Below are 27,916 nucleotides of genomic sequence, written 5' to 3' on the forward strand. Positions count from 1 at the left end.
CCAGCTGGATCCGTGTTGCCTCCTCCTTTTCCTCATGGAATCCACTAGCCAATTTGTGAATCCGCACTCCTATTAGTAGGTTTGCCGCAATTTCTAGCTCTAGGGTGCGCAACATGCTTCCTTTACTATCTGTTACAACTGCTGATTCTATTCCAATGCTTCATCGCATTGTAGGCTAAGCTGCTCGATGTTGATTCGTTGTTCACTGCGAATTTTCTCTGCGTGCCCTTCCTTAGTGCGGAGTTCTGCTATCGCTCCGTCTTGCAGCTGGTATAATATATCCTGCGGAAGAGCGGCCAAGTTTAGGCCAAGTCCCTTGATCTGGCCCACCACGGCTCTGTCCTCAATGTTGTCTACTGTCAGTGCTCCTTTTGGCAGTATGACGATGTTAGCCACTTTGGCTTGCAACAACTGCTCTGTTGTCGATGTACCCGTGGCAGAGTAGGCAGCTATCGTTCCTTCTTCTGGGGGCCACACCTGAAGTTCCTGCAGTTGCACCCTGTGGGCCCCTAACACATTCTGCTGCTCCGTCATTTCTTACTAGAGAACTTCCCTGGTGACCTCGCGAACTGTGTTGTCGATGTCGTATAGGTCACCCTCTATTAGAGTAATGGGTTCACCATCCATTTTGGAAGCCTTTGTCTTCTTTCATGGCCCCATTCGTTCTGTACCACGTGGTCATTTCAATTGTGCAGGTGTTGTGCATGGGTCCGCGCCTTCCGCCGTGTCGTCTGTCCCTTGTCTTCTGGTTAGGCCCGGGCCTCTTTCCTCCTGTGTCATGGTGGCCTTGGTGGCCAGTGCTGCTGTTGCTTTTTCAGTGGCCTTGGTTTATTCTGCAGTGGCCTTCGCTGCCTCGCGGGAAACCCTTACCTCCTCGGTGAACTGCTCATTGTGCTTCTACTATGCCAGCAGCTTGGCGGCATCCTTTTGTTTTTGTATCATTATCTGATTGCATACTGCTAGATCTGGGGCACACCACTCGGGTGGCCATGAGTCGAGCACAGCGAAAACAACGTCATCAATCACGATGAAAGGGAGTTTGGTCCAGTTCTGCTCTAGATCCTTCCGCACCTTGATATACACATTGTGCATATCTGCCTTAAAGTCTACAAAGCTCCACAAACTATCGTACACCATGGGGGATAAGCACGGCCTGTTATTGATCCACATCCAGACGCTTGCCTCCATGAGTATCCAGAAGATCTTGGTCTCGTGGACTCACATGGCATCCTTTGTTGCTCAGAGTGACGCGTCTTTTTCCAACTCCGGCAAGTCTTGTTCAAGAGGAGGAAACTGACTGTCCTCAGGCAATTCCCCTGCAATCAACAAGATGGATAAGAGCAACCACGCATAGTGGAAGGTCTTACCCTGCTCCTAGGACTCCTTGTAGTTCATCAGAAACTCTTCGCAGAGGAACTATGCCCACTTGAACTATACCCCGTCTGCGCATTGTTCGACCAGCACGATGACCATCACTGGTACCTCGTTGCCACGACATTTTCTCATCACCTTCCCAGCCAGCAACTGGGTGGCTATGTGCACCCCTTTTTCTTGAATGCTATTAATTATGTAGCCTCTCTCTTTCTTACCCAACTTGTATTTCTTCTTCATGGCCTCTGCGAGCGCCAAATCTCCACTATTGCCAGCTATTTCCATGGGGTCTCTTCCCGTATAGGGAAGCCAAGAAATCCTGTGAATAAGCTCTGTCGTGATATGAATAGGCTCCTCCAACCACAAGTACCCATCATGCACTAGGCAAAGCAGTTGCCTCATGACAAATATCGTGAATGGTGCTTGGTGAAAGTGTGGAATCCATAGTAGGTGGAGTAGCGCGGCCTCCTCCACACCACACAGCCATTTCCATGGCTCTAGCGTTGTAACTGACCCCTCCTGGCTTTGTTTCATGAGTTGGCTAGTCTCCATATGTGGGAACTTCTTGTTGTCCATGAGGTCCCAATCTTGAAATTTCATTGTGGGCACGCGGCCCAGAACCGATCCTTCAAACATAATTCCATCTAGGAGGAGCGGGGTTTGGAGTGCTCTCTTAAGGACATCCAAATATTTGGGTACGTTTACTCTCCCTTTCCACGGAGGGACATACTTGGGCAATTTTGCTGCAGCGTGCACTGGCTGAATGTCTTCCTCCATTTCTTCATCCACCTTGGTATCTTCTACAAATGCCTGGAGATCCTCCTCCTCGTCATCTATCTCAAGATTAACAGTCTTGCCCTTGTCTACCATAGACAATTTACCAAACAATGGATTTCACAGAGACATACGGATTGGTCCTTCTGCCCGTGGATTGTTTTTGGGCCTCGGCATCTGGGGCCATTTAGGAATTTCCGGTGCATCCCCCACTAGCTGTGTAGGGTTCTATGCGGCTCCCTTTGGTGTTGACATCATTCTTTTCAGGAAGTCCTGCGTCTCCTTTGGCAAGGTCTCAAACATTGAACTTTCTCTCAAAGCCTCCAAATTTGTATGGTCCATACCCAATGGATAACACAACAACTGAATTCTCAAAATGCCAAGGGTTGTTCGGTGGATAGCCCCTGGTGATTTATAGACCTTTTTGAAAATTTGACTGTTCCCCCCTCATTCAACTCATTAATGCGAGATTGGCGGCAGATCGTCCTACATCTAGTTCTGACTTCATGTCTTAATTGCTTGCCGCTCACTCCTCGTTGCCTTAAATTGGACATCTTGTCATGAACAGTGACACCAATAGTCACTTCCCAGCCTACCCGCATGGCAGCGCAACCCCCTATGCGCGGTCATGACCCCTATGACATATTGATCCTGCATGCAACCTCCTTATCGTGCAGCTCCCATATAGACTCTTTTATAGTCCTGCACTCTCTTTCAACTACTTGGAATGCTAAGTCTGTGCTTCCTACACATAGTGAGGTGGTCGCACCACCTGTGTAAAGCTTCAATTTAACTTCCAGCCCAGTCTGTGGGCACTCCTCAATTACCCTTGCGATAGTTAGCACCACGCGTTCTTCGTTATGCGTGCACTCCCCTGGTTACTTTGTCTGGTAAGGTGTGGCCGCAGCCATGGTAGCAGAGCCACAAATTCTTGGTAGAGATCTTCTAACACAGTAGTATGGCTACCCATATCTTGTCCTGGCATTCTTAGTTTATCAACACGGCAGGCTTGCACGATGTCGTTTTCCAGTTCTTTGCTTTCTCCATCCATTAACATGATTTTCTTCCTTAGTCGTACCTGATCTTTGAGTTCGTGAACCTTACCGTTCCCCCGCTGAATGGCTTTCTGAATCTGCATATGTTTGTCCTCACACAACTACATAATTCCTTTGTCCTGGTCCTTGCATACTGTCCCAACTATGGTAGCTACTACGTGAGGATCCCTTCCTTCCAAAACTATGGCCTCGACTTTTCTCGTCAGCTTCAGGATCGTCTCTGCGCTTAGGTTTTTGTACATGGCCCTAAAGGCCCATCAAACCACTGGTATGCACAGGTCCCAATCAGTTCGTCTCGCCTGGTAAACCCTATTCAGGATTTCACATACCCTCTTGAATGCTTCTACATGGAATGTTTGTGGTGCACATCGCTTTTCCTGTGGCTGCGTCCTATTCTGATTTTCTATCCTTAGTTTGGGATGTGTTCGTGTAGACTGCATAGCACACGTCTGTACCCATCGACACAGGTGGGCACGCAAGCTACTTTGTATTGGTTTCCCAACTCTCATTCAAGGCTAGGGGCTTTCAAACCGTAGGTGCATCATCCTTCTGCATCTGTGCCAATCCTCAAAATTTCCTTGATGTGTACCCCACTAGCATGTAGGTGTTATGTGCAGCACCAACTTCAACACATCAAACCATTGTTGTTCAGGTACTGTGTCTTCAAATTTGCCCATGAATTTATCCACTGCTATCAATCCATCATATGTCAACAGTTCCCTTGCCTCTGTTGTCACACAATGCAGTGATCTAACCATCATGTTGCAATTCACCATTGTAACTTCGTGCAACTGATTCTACCATCGTTCTACTTCTTCGTCTGAATCCAAAGTGTAGGATCTTTCGCACTCCCACGAGATTCTCCCATTTGCAGTCAGATTCACCTGATCATGGTCTCGTGCAGTTATCTTGTAAATACAATCCATCTCATCATCGCTTTCATCGTTGTGCACTGGTTCAGTGTAGTGTGCTCCTTCGGCTGGGTCCAGTGGGACTACTACGCATAGTGACTTTTTCTCGAAGATCATTTTGCACTTCTTTAGATTGATGACTCTGTTCATATCAGTGGCCCAGTCTATTCCTGACAGCGCAGGATAGGGATTGATGTGATCAAAAACCTCTATCACTTCAAAATCTGTCTTTGTGCTCACACCTTCAATATCAACTGTTACCCCTTGCAACCTCCCCATGGGCAAAATCTTCTGTTGGTTTTCCATTCGTAGTTGAATAGGGGACCACTGTAAAGTGGACCTGCCCATGCATTCCCATGTTTGCTTCGGTAACACATTCACATCCGAACCCAGATCTAGGATTACCGAATCCATTTCATACTCACCAATCTGCACAGTCAATCTCATTTCCCTCCCAGTGCGCAATGCATGCTTTCATAATTTCTAGACTATGTGCGGTTCTCCTGACTCTGCGCACCTAGTGATCAGCTCCGGTATTCCCTTAACTGCCTTGTTGTCACGCAGCAGTTTCATGCATGTCTCCACAGAGGTAGTGAGCATTGAAGGATCCATTCCTGGCTCTGGTTGATCCTTATTACCTAAAGTGGAGGCCTCCGCAATGCTCTTCTTAGCTTCCATGAACATCTCCCTTGCACGTTCTAAGTCAAACTTAGGTTCATTTGTAGGAGCCTTGCGAACCCATGTATCTTCCTTGGGCTTCTTCCCCTTATCCTCCCCTGTGGTCATACCACTTCTGAGCATCATGTTCACATTTGGGTCTTCTTCGCATGATTTAGACCTCATCATTTGTATATTTTAAGTCGTAGGAGGTTGGAATACCCCTTTTTCGCTCATCTGTGTGATCAACGTAGGATAATCTATTGTTTCATGATCAAACTGAGCACAATATGAACAGGATATCCTGGTCAGGTTAGTACAATCATGCACATAGTGCCTTGGTCCTCCACAATTGTAACAAATTAATTGTCAGCCACCCCTCCCTGGTCTCATTCCTCCTCATCCTCGACCTCGTCCCTGAAATCCAGCATGCACCATCCCCACAGCTGGGTCAAGGGCTCACGTTTCTGTCTACATCCTCTAGGCTGGGGTCCGATCCATCATTAACTCATAGCTATGACAAGTATGCTCATCATGACCTATCGACCTGCAGAAATTACAAAACAACTGTTGGGGATTCTGTGTATACTTTTGCAATAAATGGCAATTATCCATCATGTTTTTTCCTCCTATCTCACAAATCGCGCACCATAATGCGGGTGTCATACTCAGCCCTGTCTATGCCTCTACCCTCAATGGAACTAGCCCCCCTTCTGCCAAGTAGTTTGCGAACATTGTACAGTGATCCTTGTCATGGCCCTGGCCTTTGCATTTTATGCACCATACTTCCTCGAGCACCTCTGGCTGCGGTGCCCTATCTTACTTCAAACTTTGCATTTCCAAGCATAGATTCTATAGTTGTGCATGGATTTGTTGAACTCCCAACCCAGGGTCTTGTATCGGGGTCTCATGTAACCTCATCGCCATTTCCAATGCTTTGGCCTGGATGGAAAGTTTCTGTTGTGACAGTGCCATCCTCAAGCACAATGTTAGAGATGCCACAAACCATGCACGATGTTGTGAATCCGTTAGCATCATATTGGCCTCACAGATCGTACTCTTCATTCTTTGGTCCAGATCCCAAGGGGTCTCGCCTGGAAGAATCTGGATCTCTTTAAACTCGATGATTGACTGTGTCTCTGATTTCAGCTGGCTAAATTCTCTATTCAACGCATTCTGGATCTTTGTTATCCCTGCGTTTGGGTGGTCGTTGGAGTGCTTGTTACATAGTAATTTGTCACTGACCTTATCTTAGTCCTCCGCTATGTCATACATCAGATAAACATGTCCATATCTTCCAACTCATGCAAGAAGATTAAGAAAGTGCTCTCTAATGTTGAAGATTGACCCTCTTTGCCTAAGTTTCTACATTGTCGCAAGTAAACCCTTAAAAAGTGCGATAGTTCCCTATCATGAACTGTATCATTGTGACATTGTCGCAGGTGTACACGTGTTCCCTACGATGGTTGAATTTTAGGGCTCGATGCAAGTATTCCAGATGTTTATTGCGACGATTGGTCCGAATGCATTTCTCCCTTGCGATGTCATCGCTAAGCCCTAGTTTATGACCTGCAACGATCTAGATTTGGCGAATTAGTTCAAACAGTCGGCCTTCTGGGTGATTCTAGAACTGGTTGTTGGGTCAGATTGGTTCGCCTTTCCTCCTCTGGGATGGTAGTTCCACCTTTTATGAAACCTCCCTTGAGGATAAGCTCCCTCTCTCTCACTTTATGGAGGCTCCTCCTCCTATAAAAACATTCATCATTGCTATGTTCAGCTAGTTCCTAGTTGTTGGTTGCTAGTTCCTAGTTACTGGTTGCTATTTAGATTGAAGCAGATTAGATAGCTTTGGTGTGAGTTTGACAAGTGTAGACTTGCTGATAGTTTGGTAAGAGGTTGTGGAGTGCCTTAGCCTTGCATTAGAGCTTGTGAGTGAGAGAGAGATATCAGCTATTTGAGAGTCCCATTCTTGACAGTGAATGCTTGAAGAAACATACCGGCCGGACCCTTCGAGAAGGCTTACAACGTCAAGACTTGGTTGTAAGCTTTGCTCTTGATTCATTTTAATACAATCAATGATTATTTCCTATATCTTGTGCACAATTTACTTGATAGCTTATGATTTCTTTACTTTATAAGTAAATAGATCATTGTTGTTCTCGGTTACATGTTGTGTTGTTCCCTTGTGCTGTTTCAGGTTGATTACTCATTAAGGAGAAGGAAACAGTAGCTGGAGTGGTGCAAAGAAAGCTTCATCAAGCACCAGTTTTGAGGTAGGCCTCCAACAATGAATATTTAAGGAAATCGATTGTTGTTTTGTTTTTGCTGTGACTAAACCCACTCTGGGGCTAGAGGGGTTGCCTCTGTCCGCAGAGGGAACACTTTCCTACTTCACAAGTTGGTGACTCCACTGGGGATCAAACCTAGAATCTCTTTTTTCACAGACCCCACTAGGTTATCATCCTACGTCCATAGGAAGTCGTGTCTACTGCCTTACGAGACGTAATGCACTGAACATAGCATTCAGGAAGATTGACTACCGTATGGGAAGTCCTTGGTCATTTCTCTTTTGATCACGAAGGTGTATATGCAGTTTTGTGGTTTGTCTAGTTAACCTTTTGCCTAGTTCTCCAGAGTAGTCACTTTCATTCCTTTTCAACTCCCTAAAAGGAAAGGATCATCTGAGCACTTGTCCTTTCAGGCTCATTAAACCTTGAAACCAATAGAGTCACCTTTTCATCCTTTTCTCGACTCTTGAAACATGAAAAGGTCAAGTTTTGTTCCTGTGTCATAAAATTTACTGCCCATGAAATATTCCTGGTAACAATTCAAGTTCTTGGTTACAGTATGAGTGTTTTTCAGGCTCGTTCCTGATGGAAACATTCCCCGAGTCTACTAGCCAAGGTCTTCCCCCAGATGGGAACCCTGGTCCATTTCCTTATTTTGGAAATGTCGATGCTCCATACATGGCAACATTGTCTTTGCCTGGGTTAACCATCAGTTTGCCCATTTGGTTGTTTTCAACCTCGATGGTCCCGAGTGTCATGACTCTTATTCCACCGTCTCCTTCGTTTGAATCATGACACGATGATTCCAAGGTTGATCCTGTGCCTTCTTCCCCTGTTTCTTCATCTTCATCTCCTACTTCGCCTGGTGAAAGTTCCACATCTAGTAACCAGGAGACTAAGAAGAAGAAGAAGAAGATGAAGAAGAAGAAGAAGTCTGATAAGCACGAGGCCACCCATGCAACTATTGCTCCGAGTACATCTCAAGTCGGAACACCTTTTGCTCCTCCGCGGAAGGTTAAGTTTCCTTGTAAATTGTGCAAGGGTGACCATCTTCTTTGTGATTGTCCTGGCATTCCTAGGATCTTAGAAGTGTTGTCTCATGATCTGGCTTTTCCCTTATCATCCTCTGAACCTTGTGATGATATTAAATCCTCAACTGGCGATGGTACGAAGAAAGGGAAGATTTGATTGCCTTGTAGGTTATGTGAAGGCAATCATCCCCTTCACGTTTGTCCTCTTGTGGATAAAGCTTCCTCCGTTTTGTAAGGTCTTACAGCTTCTTCGCCTCCACTTTCCATTGGTTATCAGAGGCTCTCTTCAGACCCTCTCCCAGTTGACAATGATATTAACTTAGATTGTTCTCTTGTCCACCCTTCTCTTCCCAAACCTAGCCGTGCTCAGCCTATTCCTGACCAACCATTGGTCGGAACGAGTGTCGACTTGGATTCACCACCAGTGGTCCACTCTATTCCCAAAGAAAATCATGATTATACTAATCATTTTCCTCTCATCTCATCAGATTCTCCTAAGTCCGAGAATTACCCTCCTATTCCTATTGATCAAGAGCATCCTTCTTTGGTTCCTGTAGAGTAGGGGGGCAATCATACGATACCCCCGCTAAGTAGTTCAGTTGTTTCTTTTGACTGGAGCCATTTGACCACATTCCGCCTACCATCCGATGTGCCTTTCCAGATTACTGTACACGCCTATGATAAGGCAGCACCTGGCACTCTCTTGGATGAAGGCGCGTCTGTCAGTCTAATGCATTCCACTACTTGGCAAGCTTTGGGCTCCCCACAGCTTGTGCCCATTACAAAGAATCTATTAGCATTTGACAGAGGAACTTGTCAACCTTTTGGGATCCTTCCAAAGCTTCCTATGACTTTGGGAGTCAAAACCGTCTATATCGACACGATGGTTATCCAAGGTGCTTTAGATTTCAGTCTTCTCCTTGGCCGTGACTATATTTATGCCATGGGTGCTCTTGTTTCTTCACATTTCTGTTTGGTCTATTTTCCGCACGATGGAAGAATGGTGACCATAGATCAATTATCATTCTTTAGTCACTCGGTGCCTCCTGTACCACCATCATCCCCCATTGGTTCTTATCTGCAAACAGTACCTTCCTTGCCACAACTCAATTATGTGGCTACCCATTCCGTCTCTACCTCTACTAATGATCATGCAGATGGTCTCGTACATCATGTACTGGGGGCATTGGAACCTGATTTGTCATTGGTGTCTCATGACATGAGTTCCTCAAGGAGCGTGCTTCTTCCATCTACTGAAGATCTCTTGGGAGCCATGTTTTCATACGGCCTATGAACATGAGTTTCGAGGATATTTTGCTCTTGTGTCAAACTCGTTAAAAAATGAAACAAGGGTTATGAGGATAGTTCTTTACTATGTCAACCTCATTAAAAAATGAAACAACTCCCTTTTCCAACTCGAGTCTTTGATTTAGATCTCGTAAAATCCAAGTCGACTCTTTCCAAGATCTTGAAAGTGAACCTTCATTCCATCTACCTCGTTGAATGCAATGAAGCTTGGGGGGCATGCACCTCGATTTGCGTCATTATGCTGGGGGCATGCGAACTTATAACAAGCATAGTTTTTTGTTTCAATCTTATGTAAACATGAAACCGAATCCAAGCAGAGTTCTCCATGGTTCAAGCTTGTGTAAAAATGAGCCCATACCCGATTTACATCTCGTGATTGTCGTTTTTATCTACTAAATTTTGCTAGATGAGCCTTGGTTGTTTCATTCCATCGACACCATCTCTTATGCTGATCATATGATTTCACTTGGTTGTTTTTCCTTTCTTTAGGGACCGCATCGATGAGTGGTTTTATTAGCTAGCCTCTTGACCATTATATGTTTTGAGTAGTTCCACCATTGCTGGAACCAATTGCTACCCTTTATACCGCTCATTCCTCTAGGATGAATCTCCTTTTAGCTCTTTTCTGACTCGTTAAAAAATGAAAATATTGCTGAGTTTTTTCCTTTTTAACTCGTTAAATGGAATAAAAAGGCAGTCCACTTTCAGTGCTTTTTTGACCGTACAAACGCGAAAATATGGCTGGACTTTCATCATTTCAAGTTCGATTTTGGTTATGAAATGTCGTGTCTCTGATCACTTTTTTATGTTTTCGGATCGGGAGCACTAATTACGAAAAGTACTCCTTGATCACAATGGTCAAGCGGTTCTCTCGAGTATTGTTTTCTACTTTTTTAGGCTCAAGGGATACAAATGTACGAAAAAGGCCCCGTGGAGTTTTCTTTTCCGTGTCTTTTTCAAACTCTCTAAACATGAAAAAGACTCCGAGTTTTACCTATGTCAGACTCGTAAAACCCTGACGACATTGGACTCATCACCACGACGAGACTTGAGCTTCTCCTCCCTAGGGCTTGTTAAAATATCACTAGGTTGGATTTGTCCAAAGGTTGAACTTATATTACAGGCATATGTTATCCCCTTCAAGCTTGTTTTTCAAAAATAATTGGGGTACTCACCAGTAATGGTGGGGGAAAATTTGGAAATCATCGTTGGTTACCCACGGTAGCTAGTCACTCTTGAACATCGACACTTTTGCGTCTCGTCAGGTTGGGATATCCTTACATCATCATTGGGCTTCCAGGGTTTTGGGTTGCCATTTTTCCTCATTCCATCTTATCCATGTTGCTTCCATTAACTTCAGATCCCTTTGTACCAAAATGCTGCCGCATTCCAGAGTTGTGTCGCCAATATGTTCAAGAGTATATTCCTTCTACAGTTCGCACCCTACCTCCTCCTCTAATGCTCTGTTTCACCATCTACCACTTGTTCCTTGCCTCGTGTCATTGATGGGGGAAACATTATGGCCCTCCTTTGACAAATCACCTCCTGTCGACACCAACTCATTATCTAGGAGTTTGATCTAGAGATCCCTTTTGGTACCTTGGAGCATGCGTGCCTCAATGGCAAGTTCTTCACACCTGACGACAGAATTTCATCATTGGTCTTCAATTGAGTGATTCCATGACTGTTTGACTTCAGATCACTTATTCACACTTAGTGGATTGTACTAACAGTACCTTGAGAACCATTGGCATTATTTGTGGTCTCTCTCACACTTGTTAATGGTTTCGATCATTGACCGGTAGTCAAGTGATTTTATAGCATGCTCGACTTTAGCACATCTGTTTGCATGCTAGAACTTGTACTATGATTGGTTTGGGTTTCAAGACCCCGGACAAAGATTACCTATGTTCGGGTTGCATGGATTGATTTGTGATTATATACAATACTCTTTGATTGGATGGCTGCGACCATACCTGAGTCTTCATGGATGGATGTGACCAAACCTTTATCATTATATGGTCTTATCGACTGGGTGGCTGCATCCATACCACAGACCAAGTTTCATATGTCTTTTGGATGGTTGCGCCCATGCCTAGACTACATGTATTTCACTATCAGAGATATCAATTGTACTTGTGCCTACAGGTTCTTCGTGGTGGTGTTCCAGTTCGGTTATGATTTTGTAAAGCATTTCACCCCTCCCACTCTCTCGGGCTTCATGCTTTAGGGGGCATCTGTTACACAGTAATTTGTCATTGACCTCATCTTAGTCCCTTCGCTGTGTCATACATCAGATAAACATGTCCATATCTTCCCACTCATGCAAGAAGATTAAGCAAGTGCTCTCTAATGCTGAAGATTGACCCTCTTTGCCTAAGTTTCTGCATCATCGCAAGTAAACCCTTAAAAAGTGCGACAGTTCCCTGTCATGAACTGTATCATTGCGACGTCATCACAAGTGTACACGTGTTTCCTGTGACGGTCAAATTTTAGGGCTCGGCGCAAGTCTTCCAGATGTTTATTGCAATGATTGGTTTGAACACATTGCTCCCTTGCGATGTTGTTGTTAAGCCCTAGTTTATGACCTGTGACGATCCAGATTTGGCGAATTAGTTCAAATAGTTGACCTTCTAGGTGATTCTAGAACTAGTTGTTGGGTCAGATTGGTTCGCCTTTCCTCCTCTGGGATGGTAGTTCCACCTTTTATGAAACCTCCCTTGAGGATAAGCTCCCTCTCCCTCATTTTATGGAGGCTCCTCCTCCTATAAAAACATTCACCATTGCTATGATCAACTAGTTCCTAATTGCTGGTTGCTAGTTCCTAGTTACTGGTTGCTAGTTGGATTGAAGCAGATTAGATAGCTTTGGTGTGAGTTTGACAAGTGTGGAATTGCTGATAGTTTGGTAAGAGGTTGTGGAGTGCCTTAGCCTTGCATTAGAGCTTGTGAGTGAGAGAGAGATATCATCTATTTGGGAGACCCATTCTTGAGAGTGAATGCTTGAAGAAACATACCGGCCAGACCCTCCGAGAAGGCTTGCGACATCAAGACTTGGTTGTAAGCTTTTCTCTTGATTCATTTTAATACAATCAATGATGATTTCCTATATCTTGTGCACAATTTACTTGATAGCTTATGATTTCTTGACTTTATAAGTAAATAGATCATTGTTGTTCTCGGTTACGTGTTCTGTTGTTCTCTTGTGCTGTTTCAAGTTGATTGCTCATTAAGGAGAAGGAAGCGGGAGCTAGAGCAGCGCAACGAAAGCTTCATCAAGCACCATTTTTAAGGTAGGCCTCCAACAATGACTATTTAAGAAAATCAATTGTTGTTTTGTTTTTGCTATGACTAGACCCACTCTAGGGCTAGAGGGGTTGCCTCTGTCTGCAGAGGGAACAATTTCCTACTTCACAATCCGTTAGAGTCATATTGGCCTCGCAGATCGTACTCTTCAGTCTTTGGTCCAAATCCCAAGGGGTCTCACCTGGAAGCATCCAGATCTCTTTAAACCCGATGATTGACTGTCTTTGATTTCAGCCAGCTAAATTATCTATTCAACACATTCTGGATCTCTGCTATCCCTGTGTTTGGGTGGTTGTTGGAGTGCTTGATATACCATGTCAATGTGCGATCCTGTAGTGCGCTCAGCAACGTATCCTTCTTAATATTTTCATCCGTGACACCTTGCACTTCCCATACTACTCTTACCACGAACCAGAATTGGTCTGATCCTCATTTCCTACCCCTCTGAATACTGGTAGTTTGATCGCACTCACCATACTAAACCATGGAGGGGGTGGAAGTGGAGTGGGTGGAGATGGAGGTGAGGGAGGTGAAGCAGGTGGTGGCATGGGTGGAGGTGGTAACTGCGGAATGCGCTGCCTTATCAAACTGACCGCGCTTCTCAGAGAGACCTTAGCGAGCTCTTCCTTGCTCTCTCACAAAGGTGAAATTAAGGGACTGTTTCCTAATTCTTCGCTGCTTTTGTAGATCTTTCCACTCCGCATTGTCCCAAACATTAATGTATTCGCATGACCCTCTTTTCACACAATAGCATCTTAATCCAAGTATTTAAAGAATTAATATACTTACCTCGCGGTCCTTTGAGGAAGCGTCATTCTACTTCACTGTAACTCACAGTCATATCTACCGTAAAATCAGTGATAAATCCCCCTATTATCTAGTCAAACCAATGGTCCACAGCTCAGGCAATCTTATCTTCTGATGCCTCTAGTCTGCGCACTAATTCTGGAGTCCACACTATCGGTTGTTCGAGCCTACACCTTCCCTGGCTGTCAGCTAACCTTGTGATCCACTCATACAGTTTAGAAGGAAATGATGGAAAGAAAATATCGTGGATTTTTGTATACACGTAGCGATCCAGCCACTTTTTGTCAGATACTTGCGGAGTTCTATTTTCCTATGTCGTGAACTCGTGAATCTTCTTGTCCCACCACTCTTCAATTTCCTTCTTTGTTGGGTTCCAGTGGCACGACATCGGACATCCCTTAGGAAAATCCCTGTTCTGGCAATGGAACCACTTGTTGGCTGCGTGGGGCCTGACCCAGGTTTATAAGTTATTTAGCCAAGCTAATCCCAGTACTACTAGCCCATTCAGCAACAGTTTGCGGAGTGCGCACTGAGGTCTCACCTAAAGTAGTATGGGATGGTGCTAGAACCAGGTTTCCACACCCTGGGGATGTCCGATATGGGGTGATAGGGACACAATTCAACCTTCACACCTACTAGGCTACGCGCCTCAGCAAGCCCCTTGCGTCCTTCGCGCAACTCTAGCTGCAGCGCGACCAGTGTTAATTACCCAAGTCTTCCTTAATTAGGTTTTTTTCGCGAATTACTTAGAAGGTTTTCATACATAATCATTCATACCAATGTTTATCAAGTGTGCGTATATAAATAAATAAATACAATTAACACATAACATCAAAATACAGATCCACGAAATTGATGCACAATATACCGAATCAAACTTATCTTTATTAATAATCCTCTTCAAGTTCAGTTCAATACAGACCTGACTCTGCCCTGCGCACTCAGTTGTAGGGGTCCACGCACTGAACTGTGGACTCTATTAGGCCTATGTACACTTAGTTGCAGAGCCTATTCCTACTACTACGACCCAATACACTTCAGATCCTCTTCTATCCTGTAACCATGCCTTTGCATCTCTCCATTACTTGCTTTTCAAAAACTACTTTTACACTTAGAGCCTCGCTCTATTTATACAATCCCATGGTCCGCGGACCATGGGTAGGCTGACACATCTTTACATTATTTTACAATTCTTAGGGCGGACAACCCTATGACTAAACCTAGACTTTCGTGCTCCTTGCTCGTACCTCATGGGGTCTTTACATTACGTTGACCAAAATTTGGGCTTTAAGCCCCAAAAACATGCTGTGGGGGGATCCGTTGCCCAACAACATTCCCCCCTTATTAATTTCCCTTTTTTCCGTTAAAAACCCACTAAACCCTTTATCCTAAGTTCTTTCCTAAAGTCCCCCTTTATATATTTAAACCCCCACTATAATTTCCCAACCCTCACTAAACCCTAGAAAGTATTAAACCTGCCATATTATTTAACCCCGAGCCCTGCCAACCACATCCCAACTCTATTCGTGCAACCTCACAGCGTGATAACCCTCCAATTTCCCACCTCTAGATCCAACGACACATATCAATATCATGTAGTTTCATCATCTGACAGTTAAAGGTCCAAAAGCACGCGAGATTCATGGTTTTGGCCAAGCACTATTTCGCTACATGGTGGCACCAGGTTATATCGCGTGCTCGCGAAAAATACTGCCCTCCACCCAAAAGCGGTGCGATATGGCATAAAACTGCCTCCCCGCGTAAAAGAAAACTACCCACTATTCATTTACCAAATCTCGCACCAAAATGTAACCGTTGTCGGTTAAAAAGCCGAAAAAGCCCCCTTTCACTCTTTTCACTCATTTTCATTGAAAAAAAACTCTGTTAAGAAATTTTGAAACCTTGAACCTTTGCACAACCATTTTAACCACCTTTTACAACTAGAAGGCACTGCATACACCAAGTTGAACCAGCAAATAGACAATTGAAGCCTCAGAAACCTCTGCTTCTACCACAGAACCCTATCTGCACACCAAATCGTCATTTTCTAGGTATTCTTGAAAGAACCGGAACGACCCTTTAATCTAAGCAATGCACAGTAATTATCAAAAGGTTAATTAATTAAATTAATTAAAAAACCTTGCTAGACTAAAGAAAATCTTTTTTTGCATCCAAAAGCCCTTTTCGATAGACTGTAATTACCCTCCCCACTATTCCAGAGCTTCTGACCTTACTCCTAAATCCAGAGAAAAAGTAATTCAATTCAATAAACCAAATTATGGCTTCCCAAAGAACTCTTGATGTAATACCCCTGCAAAATCCTCATCTGGATATTGACCACCTCCCATTGGCCGACAGAGATTTTCAAATTAAAGACACTATTTCCACTAGCCATCTACTGAAACTCCACTGCTGGAGTAAAGATAAATTCCTAAACCAGAATGATGACATTCACCTATGGGAATCAAATTTTCCTAAATACTTGTTCCCACAGGTATACCTATTCCCAAAAATCATCCACTTCTACCAAGCTTGCTATGTCCCAAGTCAAAGAGCCATAGTCTCTCCTGACCAACATATTTTATTCACCATTACTACAGACTCAATAAATCAAATGCTACAGATCCAGCCAAACCCAAATGAGACCCCACTTTCCATTGAATCCTTGCTTGAACTATACACAGAGCTGGACCTTCCTAAGAGAGCTCAAACCTTTTAGACTTTCATCATGGAAGAGTTTCATACTCCTACAGATTGTCCTCCATATGCCCCCATGATTTTCTCTAAGAGAGCCAGACAAATTATAACCATGCTCTCTTGTATTCTAGGATACACCACTGATGAGCATGTAGATGAAGCTATACCTTCTTTCCTTTCTACTTTTTGCCCAGGAAAGCCTCCAGCTACAGTTTTCAATTTTGCTCAGTTCTTAGCAGACAGAATCCATGAGCAGTTTATCAAATTTCCAAATGAAAGAGTATTCAAATACTCTTCAATATTGTTTCACGTGTTCCTATATTTTTAGTCAGACAGGTTTCCAGTCAGCATCCAAAAGTTAAACACTAAGGGCCATCCAAGATATGTCATCTTTTGGGCACCATTAATCCAAACATATTCCACTATTTTTAGTTATGAAGAGTTCATTGATTCCTTTGCTCATCCAGTTGTAAACATGCTAACCAGTAGCAATAAACCTAGGATCAATGATGAGATTAAGATAGTTTTATAGTTTTCTAAAAACAGTAGAGTGGGAGACTGGTATCTATACCAGGGCCACACTGAAATCAATATATATGGATGCCAACTCACTCCCTACAAGCTGCCCAAATACCTCCCCATGAGGATATTTGCATTAGAGTATTTTAGGAAGATCATAAACTCATATGAGGTCAATTTTCTGTCAGGTAGGAAGAAAACTCAGTTCAAGATCAAAAACTAATTGGGCCCTTTTATTTGTAATAATAGGGAAATTAGACAAGAAACAGAGAAAAGTTAACAACAAATGAAGTTCAACAGCAGTTTTATGTGGCAGTATGACCCTAATAGAGTCATAAACAAGTTAATGCTCAAGTTCAAAATAAGTTCTTTTATGCATGAGTCCAGGCCAGATATTGAAAGATATGCGAACCAGTCAGAGTGGTTGGAAAATACCTTAATATATGTGGAAAAATAGATAGATACTAGTTCCATTCTGCAGATTCCAACCCTACAACAACAAATGGGTATTAGTCCCATTCTATAGACTCCAGCCATGTAGGACATAAATGTAAAAAGAACCAGGGAAGAAGGTTCTAGCTCTGGAATGGATACTATAGATGAAAGGTTTGAAATCAGTTACAAGAAGAAGCCCAAGATTAATCCTGTAATTGAGCAAGAGGACACCTTTGACACAGTTGAAACCATTGATATTGATAAAATGGTTGAAAAGAGTAAAGGTCTAGTAGTTTCAGAGGAAACTCATCAACCTTCTAGCTCAAATACTCAAATTATTGAAAAACAGCTTAGTATTGAAGTCTCTTCATCCAACAAACTAGTGTACAAAGAGAAAGATATAAAAGAGAAGTACAAAGAAATCAAGTTTGAGGAATGAGGGATTAAAGGCTAAAACATATTCCCACTACTTCAAACATACACCTGCCAATCAGAATAGATTAATGTTAGCCTTTGACATTAAAATTGGTAAAATGTAAATGACGTTTATGCAGCCTATAGTCGAGCAGCCTAGATTGTCAGCAGACTACAGGAAGACAGAGTTTGAAGCTTTGGCCAGGCATGTTCACCCTATTGATAAAATTGAATTCCATAAGTAGGCAGGTGAAATGATTTACTCTATAATGACTAACAAAGCAATGAGTGTGCACAAGCTTCAAAGTTCTCTAGATAACATCACAACACAACTTAAGCTAGGGAAGGCATCCTCACAGGCCAAGCATAACAGAATCAAGTCACTGGAAGACTTGGTAATTGAAATTGGATATAATCCAAATGATATCAAGGTTGCAGAAAAACTAATAAAGAAGAAAAATGAGGATGTTGCTACTTTCAAGAAACAAATGAAGTTTCCTCCTTCTGAACATCCATAGACCAAGAAGGTCCTAGAGAGCCAAATCCAGCAGGATCAAATGATGGATCTCATTATTCAATTAAATGCTCAGTTGAAAGAAATGGAGAATGAATTGGAAAATTTAATACAAATGAAACAAGCTAGCCTTGAGACAACTACTGCCACTGATATCCCTACAGTTAATACAACAGTTCCTTCAAGTTTGGCTGCTTCACTAGCCCCAATAGCTCCACTAGCTACAACACTTCCAGCTACAACAAAAACTACATCAACAATATGTTCAGCAAAAACAGTAGCTCATCCAAGTGATGAAGTAGGAAAATTGGTCAAAGCCATGCATGACATGTCCACTCATACCACTGAAATAAATAGACTTAAAGAACAGATAAGAAGTCTATAGGATTAGAAGAAACTAGCTCAAATAATGCATAAAAATGAAGTACAGAAGTTAAAAAGGTTGACTGAGGGGATAAATAACTTGGAAAAGGAATTAACATTAATGGAGCCACTTGCCCAAGCAAAAGAGCAGCTATGGGCCAATATCATTGACTCTATCAATGATATTTTTCCATCTATACAAGTTATTTTTGAACAAAATTATTTAGTCAAAGAGGATGGTGAAGTAATTCAAAGAGTTAAGAACGAACTTGGAAATATGCTAGAAGAAGCCTCAAGAATAATCCAATTCCTTAATTCAAAGAACAAATATGAATTGCAGGAGCTTAACATAGCTGATAGGACTGGCACTATACTAGAGGTGAAGAAAGTAATCACCAAGAGGAACTTGATGATGCAGCTGGAGGACAAATGCCAAACCATGGAGCTAGCTATAGGCAGGTTCATGGTCAAATTTGATGCTTTGAGGTAGAAAGGTATGCCAAATCCATTGGTAAAAAGGAAATCACAGCTGTAGAAGAAAAATACAAAGAACCTGATAGTGAAAACATAACACATCAGTCTCTATGGAATTTAGATTTTTATGGCTTTGTAAATAGATTAGGCGTAGGTGCAGGAGTTTGGATTCATAACATGGAAAATAATCATTCTAAAGGTCATGCCTTTAGTTTAAACTTTAAATGCACAAACAACATGGAAGAGTATGAAGATTTAATATTAGGACTACAAATTGTAAGAAAACATGGATTCAAGAGAGTTTCTATCACGGAAGACTCGGAATTGATCACAAAACAAATTAAAGGAGAATATTCTGTGAATAATCCTAGACTTAGCCAATACAAAGAGACTATTATAGATCTGATTAAGGAACTTCTTGAAACTGATTTTGCTACTATTCCTAGGAAATAGAACATGCAATCTCACAGTTTGGCTACTTTTTCTAGCACTTGCAGATTACCTTTTTAGCCCAACCACTAGTACACTGCAGAAGTAAGACACAGACCTGTTATACCTGATAATCTGAAATATTGGCAGATTTTTTCACAAGATTCTCAAATCTATGATTTCATGAATACTGAGGGAGAATTCCAAAACTGTAACATAGATACTGATTGTACAATAGATAACATCATAAATAGTGAGATAGATATAAATGCTTTAGATGTAGATAAACCCACTAAATTCACTAAAGTAGAAATAGATAACTTAGAAAAAGTAGAAATAGAAGAAATAATCAATGATGATTATGAGATTTTAAACCTTAAAAATAAATTTTTTCCTAAGGGATTAGTCCCATTAGAAGATTTGTTTGATTCAGATGATGTAGCCAGAAAACCAAAAATGGAGCCTTTAAGATCAGGCATAGAAGAATTTAACATAAGAACAAAAGAAAAACCCAATCTTGTAAAAATATCCAAAGCATTACCTCCAGATGACAAGCTGAAATACATAAGTTTGTTTAAAGAATTTCAAGATGTCTTTGCCTGGAGTTATGAAGACCTCAAGTCTTGTGATACCAACATTATTCAACATAAGATACTCATCAAAGGAGATCAGAAACCCTTTAAAAAAAAGCTTAGGAGAACTAATCCAGTTTTGATTCCATTAATTGAAAAAGAAGTAAAAAGGATGTACGATGCACAAATCATAGCGCCAATTAGATATTCAGAGTGGGTCTCTAATTTAGTCACCATAAGAAAGAAAGCAAGAAAATCAAACTCTGTGTTGATTTCATAAACTTGAACAAAGAATCCCTAAAAGATAGTTATCCCCTCCCTAAAATGGACCACATTCTCCACAAGATAGTAGGCTCATCTAGAATTTCATTGCTTGATGGATTCTCTGGATACAACCAAATATTAGTTCAACCAGAGGATCAACGAAAGACTGCATTTACCACTCCCTGGGGTACCTTCATGTATTTAAAGATGCCTTTTGTATTAATGAATGTTGGAGCAACATTCCAAAGAGAAATGGACATAGAATTTGCAAAAGAAATCCATGACATTGTAGTTGTTTACGAAGATGACATCATAATGTTTTCCAAATAAGATAATGAAAATCTAGATCACCTAAGAAGAGTTCTTATTAAATGTAGAAACTTTGGTATTTCCTCGAATCCCAAAAGGACACTCTTTGGGCTAGAAGAAGGTAAACTCTTGGGACACATAATATAAAAAGATGGAATTAGAATAGATCCAGCTAGAATAGAGGCAATCCTGAACATCAGTGATCCTAGGAACATTAATGAATTGCAATCATTTTTAGGTAAAACAATTTTTCTTAGAAGATTCATTTCTAACTTGGTAGAATTAATCAGAGAATTAAATAACATGTTAAAGAAAGATTCAAAACTTAAGTGGACAGTATAGGCTAAACAACCTTTTGAGGCAATCAAAGAAGCCCTTACTAAAACTCTAGTCCTCATAAGTCCTGATTTCAAAAAAGATTTTATAATTTTTTCTTTTGCTTAAGAACATATTATTGCAGCAGTCTTGTTGCAAAAGAATGATTAAGGTTATGAGCAGCCTATTGCATTTTTCAGCAAATCTTTGAGAGATGCTACACTAAATTACAACATAATGGAAATACAAGCACTTGCTTTAGTGAAAGTTATTAAATATTTCAGAGTGTACATCTTATACTCACACATCATTGCTTATGTTCCAAATTCAGTAGTAAAGGACATCTTAACACAATGGGTTTGAAGGAAAGAGAGGCAAATGGATTGCCACCATTTTGGAATATGGCATTGAAATAAAGCCTACAAAACTTATCAAAGGTTGGCCAAGGTTTGGCTAAACTCATGGCTGAATCGAACTGTCAGGTCTTAGATATAAATTTCATTGGTGCCCTAAATGATCAAGAAGAGATGACGACTCCACAGATCAGTTAAGCTTTCATAGATTCACCTTGGTATGCAGATATCATATTTGTTTTACTAAACCTACAAGCTCCTCCTGGTTTATCTAGAACTAAAGGTAGATTTTCGAAAATGAAATCAATGAAATATTGCATCATAGACAATGCTTTATTTTGGAAAGATAATGGTGAAATTTTATTGAATTGTTTATTAAAGGATGAAGTTGACAAAGTTATGCAAGAATTTCATGCAGGAGATTGTGGAGGACACCTATACTAGAAAACAACTGTTGATAAGATTTTAAGGGTAGGTTTTTACTGGCCCACCCTTTTTGCAGATGACAAGAAATATGTGACCTCCTGTCACAAGAGCCAAATATTTGAGGGCAAAAAGAAACTTTTACCATTACCTCTCAAACCCATCTCCACATAAATACCTTTTCAACAATGGGGTTTTGACTTCATTGGGGGAATTCACCCATCCTCCTCAGCCAGCATAAATGGATTTTGACAGTCACTAGCTACTTTACTAAATGGATAGAAGCCATCCCTTCTAGACAAGCCACAAAATTTTTCATCATTTCATTCCTTGAGAACAACATCCTTTCTAGGTTTGGATGCCCACAAAAGATCATTACTCATAATGCAGCAGCTTTCAAATCCATGAAAATGGTATGATTTTGTAACAAATATCACATTAACCTTGGCCATTCCACTACCTACTACCCTCAAGGTAATGGACTTGCAGAATTCTCAAACAAAAGCCTTGTTAATATCATCAAGAAATTGCTAGAAGACAATAAGAAGACCTAGAACAAAAAGTTAGTTAATGCCTTATGGGCAGACAAACTAACTACCAAAAAATCCATTGATACATCTCCTTACCAGCTAGTATATTGAATGGATGTTGTTTTCCCATTTTCTTTAGGAGTACCAGTGATGAAAATGGTTCAAGAACTGTAGGTAGAGTCCAATGATATCCAAAGTAGGATAAATCAGACAATACATTCGCAGCAAACTAGAGAAGAAGTCTATGTCAAATCACAAGTGATCCAAGATAAAATCAAGAATATTTTTTACAAGAAAACCAAAGCTGATGATTTTTACATAGGTGATAAAGTACCAAAATGGGATTCTAGAAAGGAAGAAAAGGGTAAACATGGTAAATTTGATTTCCTATGGCAAGGTCCTAATATAATTTATGGTTAAAGAGGTAACAATGCATTTTTCTTGAGACAGTTAGATGGAATAGATCTACCAGGTGGACCAGTCAATGGTAGAATGCTGAAGCATTACTTGTTCCCAGATTAACATTAGTTCATTTGTTTACTCTGCTCATTGTACATAACATTGCAAAGTTTAGATTGGATTGGATGATAATATTTTGAGGTTGAAGCCCAAAGAGAAGGCCCTGAGCTTTGAAAGGTGTACCATCATATGTATGAATAAAGCAGATCATAAAGGAGCAGTTGCAAGGCAACCACAGTCAAAGTTTTAGAGGCTACTAATCTTAAAGTTCTTGAGATTTCACCAGGAAATGTCATCCCCATGTGGAGCCACTATTACAGTCATATAATAATAGGATTCATAATTTTGAATTGGCTATGGTTATTCTTGTAATATTGTACATACTTTTGCTTTATGCAAAATGTTTTCCCATATTAAAAATAAAAAATGTAAAGAGGGTAAGTCCTAAAAGAATAATCAAAGGACTAAAAGAAAGAAAAGATCAAAAAGATATGAACCGCAAAAAAAGAGAGATAAGAATAGATTATGAAAGTGTGCAAATTCAAATGCCACTACTTTTCACTTTACTTTGTAAAATAATATTGTGTGCAGCTTGTCAAAAAATGCCACAATCCATGATGGTCAAATAGTTTAATCTCGATTCATTCATGCTTTAAGCTTCATGTTGATAGATAGAGATGAAAGATCTAGCCAAACTGTTTAATCTTGGAAAGGGAGTAGTTACGTAGAGAATAATAATGAGCTCATCAGTTTAATCTGAGCCATTGGAAGTTATAAGGTTAGAATTAGATAGTTTACTTATCAAAGAAAAATAAATAAAGGGTCAACAAGCTCAAATGCACCCAATGAATGAAGAGAAAATGCTAGGGTAAATAAAGGGTAGGTAGAAGAAGTTTTGCAAGTGCACAAGGTTGCTAAGTCAAAAGCACCTTCATCATGCTTAATCCTATGTTTCATGTGTAGGAGGAATTGTCAAAGAGAAAGGACATTCACTAAAGCTTATTTACTAATTTCCCCTCATTTCACTAGACCCCCACATACTTAGTTTATTAATTTCCCCTCATTATCCCTTCATTACTTTTCATCCCCTAATGTTGTCCCCTTCTTGGTTTGAAAGAACCCCTTCCCTCTTCATTTCCCCTTGTAAAAACCGCTTTCCCTAGTGTGAAACCCATTCCCATCACAAATAATACATTCCCCCCTTATTAATTTTCATTTTTCCCTGAAAAACACACTAAACCCTTTTTCCTAAGTTATTTCCTAAAGTCCCCCTTTATATATTTAAAACCCGCTATTATTTCTCGACCCTCACTAAACCTTAGAAAGTATTAAACCCACCGTATTATTTAACCCCGGGCCCTGCCAACCACATCCCAACTCTGTCCGTACAACTCTGCCACGCGATAGCCCTCCGATCTCCCACCTCTAGATCCCACAGCACATATCCATATCACCCAGTTTCATCATCTGATAGTTAAAGGTCCAAAATCATGCAAGATTTGTGGTTTTGGCCGAGCACTATTTCACTATGTGGCAGCACCAAGTTATATCGCGTGCTCATGAAAAATACTGCCCTCCACCCAAAAGTAGTGCGATATGGCATAAAACCACCTCCCTGCATAAAAGAAAACTACCCACTGTTCATTTACCAAATCTCACACCAAAATGTAACCGTTGTTGGTTAAAAAGCCGAAAAAACCCCCTTTCACTCTTTTCACTCATTTTCGCTGCAAAAAACCTCTCTTAACCAATTCTGAAACCTTGAACCTTTGCGCAACCATTTTAACCACCTTTTGCAACCAAAAGACACTGCAGACACCAAATTGAAGCAACAAATAGACAATTGAAGCCTCAGAAACCTCTGCTGCTACCACAAAACCCTATATGTGCACTAAATCGTCATTTTCCAAGTATTCTTGAAAGAACTAGAATGGCCCTGTAATTTAAGCTATCAATAGTAATAATCAAAAGGTTAATTAATTAAATTAATTAAAAAACCTTGGTAAACTGAAGAAAACCTTATTGTGCATCCAAAAGCCCTTTTCTATAGACTGTAATTACCCTCCCCACTGTTCCAGAGCTTTTGAACTTACTCCTAAAGCCAGAGAAAAAGTAATTCAATTGAATAAACCAAATTATGGCTTCCCAAAGCACTCTGGATGTAAGACCCCTGCAAACCCCTCACCTGGATATTGACCACCTCCCATTGGCTGACAGATATTTTCAAATTAAAGACACTATTTCCCCTAGCCATCTACTAAAACTCCACTGCTCGAGTAAAGATAAATTCCTAAACCAAAATTATGACATTCACCTATGGGAACCAAATTTGCCCAAATATTTGTTCCCACAAGTATACCTATTCCCAGAAATCATCCACTTCTTCCAAGCTTGCTATGTCCCAAGTCAAAGATCCATAGTCTCTCCTGACCAACAGATTTTATTCACCATTATTGCAGAGTCAATAAATCAAATGTTGTAGATCCAGCCAAACCCAAATGAGACCCCACTTTCCATTGAAGCCTTACTTGAACTCTACACAAAGCTGGACCTTCCCAAGAGAGCTCAAATCTTTCAGACTTTCATCATAGAAGAGTCTCATACTCCTACATATAGTCCTCCATATGCTGCCACCATTTTCTCTAAGAGAGCCAGAAAAATTATAACCATGCTCTCTTGTATTCTAGGATACACCACCGATGAGCATCTAGATGAGGCTATACTTGCTTTCCTTTCTATTTTTTTCCCAGGCAAGCCTCCAGCTATAGTTTTTAACTTTGCTCAGTTCTTAGCAGGCAGAGTCCATGAGAAATTTAACAGATTGACAAATGAAAGAGTATTCAAATACTCTTCACTATCAGTATTGTTTCACATGTTCCTATATTTTCAGTCAGACAGGTTTCTAGTCAACATCCAAAAGTTAGATACTAAGGGCCATCCAAGATCTGTCATCTTTTGGACACCATTAATCCAAAGATATTCCATTGTTTTTAGTTATAAAGAGTTCATTGATTCCTTTGTTCATCCAGTTGTAAACATGCTAACCAATAGCAATCAACCCAGGATCAATGATGAGATTAAGAAAGTTTTATAGTTGTCTAAAAACAGTAGAGTGGGAGACTGGTATCTATACTAGGACCACACTGAAGTCAGGATATATGGATGCCAACTCACTCTCTACAAGTTACCCAAATACCTCCCCATGAGGATATTTGCATTAGAGTATTTCAGGAAGATCATAAACTCATATGAGGTCAATTTTCTATCAGTTAGGAAGAAAACTCAGTTCAAGATCAAAAACCAATTGGGCCCTTTTATTTATAATAATAGGGAAGCTGGACAAGAAGCAGAGAAAATTTTACAGAAAATGAAGTTCAGCGGCAGTTTTATGTGGAAATATGACCGTAATGGAGCCATAAACAAGTTAAGACTTAAGTTCAAACTAAGCCCTTTTATGCATGAGTCCAAGCCAGATATTGAAATATATGCCAACCAGTTAGAGTGGTTGGAAAATACCTCAATAGATGTGGAAAATACCTTATTAGATGTGGAAGAATAGATAGATACTAGTTCCAACCCTACAAGAACAAATGGGTATTAGTCCCATTCTACAGACTCCAACCATGCAGGGCATAAATGTAAAAAGAACCAGGGAAGAAGGTTTTAGCTCTGGAATGGATACTATAGATGACAGGTTTGAAATCATTTACAGGAAGATGCCCAAGCTTAATCCTATAATTGAGCAATAGGACACCATTGAGATAGTTGAAATCATTGATACTGACAAAATGGTTGAAAAGCGTAAAGGTCTAGCAGTTTCAAAGGAAACTCATCAACCTTCTACCTCAAATACTCAAATTATTGAAAAGCAACTTCGTATTGAATCTCTTCATCTAGCAAAGCAATGGATAAAGAGAAAGATATAAAAGAGAAGTACAAAGAAATCAAGTTGAGGAATGAGGCATTAAAGGCTGAAATATATGCCCACTACTTCAAATAGACACCTGCCAATCAATATAGATTAATGTCATCCTTTGACATTAAAAATGGTAAAATGCAAATGACCTTTATGCAGCCTACAGTCCAGCGGCCTAGATCATCAGCAGACTACAGGAAGACAAAGTTTGAAGTTTTGGCCAAGGATGTTCACCCTATTGATCAAATTAAATTCCATAAGCAAGCAGGTGAAATGATTTACTCTACAATGACTAACAAAGTAATTAGTGTGCACAAGCTTCAAAGTTCTCTAAACAACATCATAGCACAATTTAAGCTAGAGAAGGCATCCTCATAGGCCAAGGATAACAGAATCAAGTCATTGGAGGACTTGGTAATTGAAATTGGATATAATCCAAATGATATCAAGGCTACAGAAAAACTAATAAAGAAGAAAAATGAGGATATTGCTACTTTGAATAAACAACTGAAGTTGCCTCCTTCTGAACATCCACAGACCAAGGAGGTCCTAGAGAGCCAAATCCAGCAGTATCAAATGATGGATCTCATTCTTCAATTAAATGTTCAATTGAAAAAATGGAGAATGAATTGGACAATTTAATATAGTTGAAACAAGCCAGCCTTGAGACAGCTACTGCCACTGCTATCCCTACAGTTACTACAACATTTCCTTCAACTTTGGTAGCTTCATTGGCCCCAACAGCTCCACTAGCTACAACACTTCTAGCTGCAACAACAACTACATCAGCAACATGTTCAACAACAACAGTAGCTCATCCAAGTGATGAAGTAGGAAAACTGGTCAAATCCATGGAGGACATGTCCATTTAGACAACCGAAATAAATAGACTTAAAGAACAGATAAGAAGTCTATAGGATGAGAAGAAACTAGCTCAAATAATGCATAAAAATGAAGTACAGAAATCAAACAGGTTGAATGAGAGGATAAAGAACTTGGAAAAGGAATTAACATTAAAGGAGCCACTTGCCCAAGCAAAAGATTAGCTATGGGCCAATATCATTGACTTTGTCAATGATATTTGGCCATCTATACAAGTTATCTTTGAACAAAATGATTTAGTCAAAGAGGTTGGTCAAGCAGTTCAAAGACTTATGGCCAAACTTGGAAATATGCCAGAAGAAGGCTCAAGAATAATCCAATTCCTTAACTCAAAGAATAAATATGAATTGCAGGAGCTTGACAGAGGTGACAGTATTGGCACTATACTAGAGGTGAAGAAAGTAATCGCCAAGAGGAACTTGATGATGCAGCTGGAGGACAAATGCCAAACCATGAAGCTAGCTATAGGTAGGCTCATGTTCAAAGTTGATGCTTTGAAGTAGAAAGGTCTGCCAAATCCATTGGTAATAAATGACAGGTT

The 27,916-nt window shown here is 40.7% G+C and overlaps 1 pseudogene; it reads right to left on the bottom strand.

Annotated features, from left to right (window-relative positions):
• Positions 1 to 1,431: 1,431 nt before the first annotated feature.
• LOC149248955 (uncharacterized) overlaps positions 1,432 to 27,916 on the bottom strand; it is a 55,007-nt pseudogene continuing 28,522 nt past the window's right edge.

This window comes from Pinus tabuliformis, chromosome 7 (genome assembly GCF_031772625.1).
Source record: "Pinus tabuliformis cultivar Carrire ecotype Pingquan chromosome 7, CPIR1, whole genome shotgun sequence".
Lineage (NCBI taxonomy): Eukaryota > Viridiplantae > Streptophyta > Pinopsida > Pinales > Pinaceae > Pinus > Pinus tabuliformis.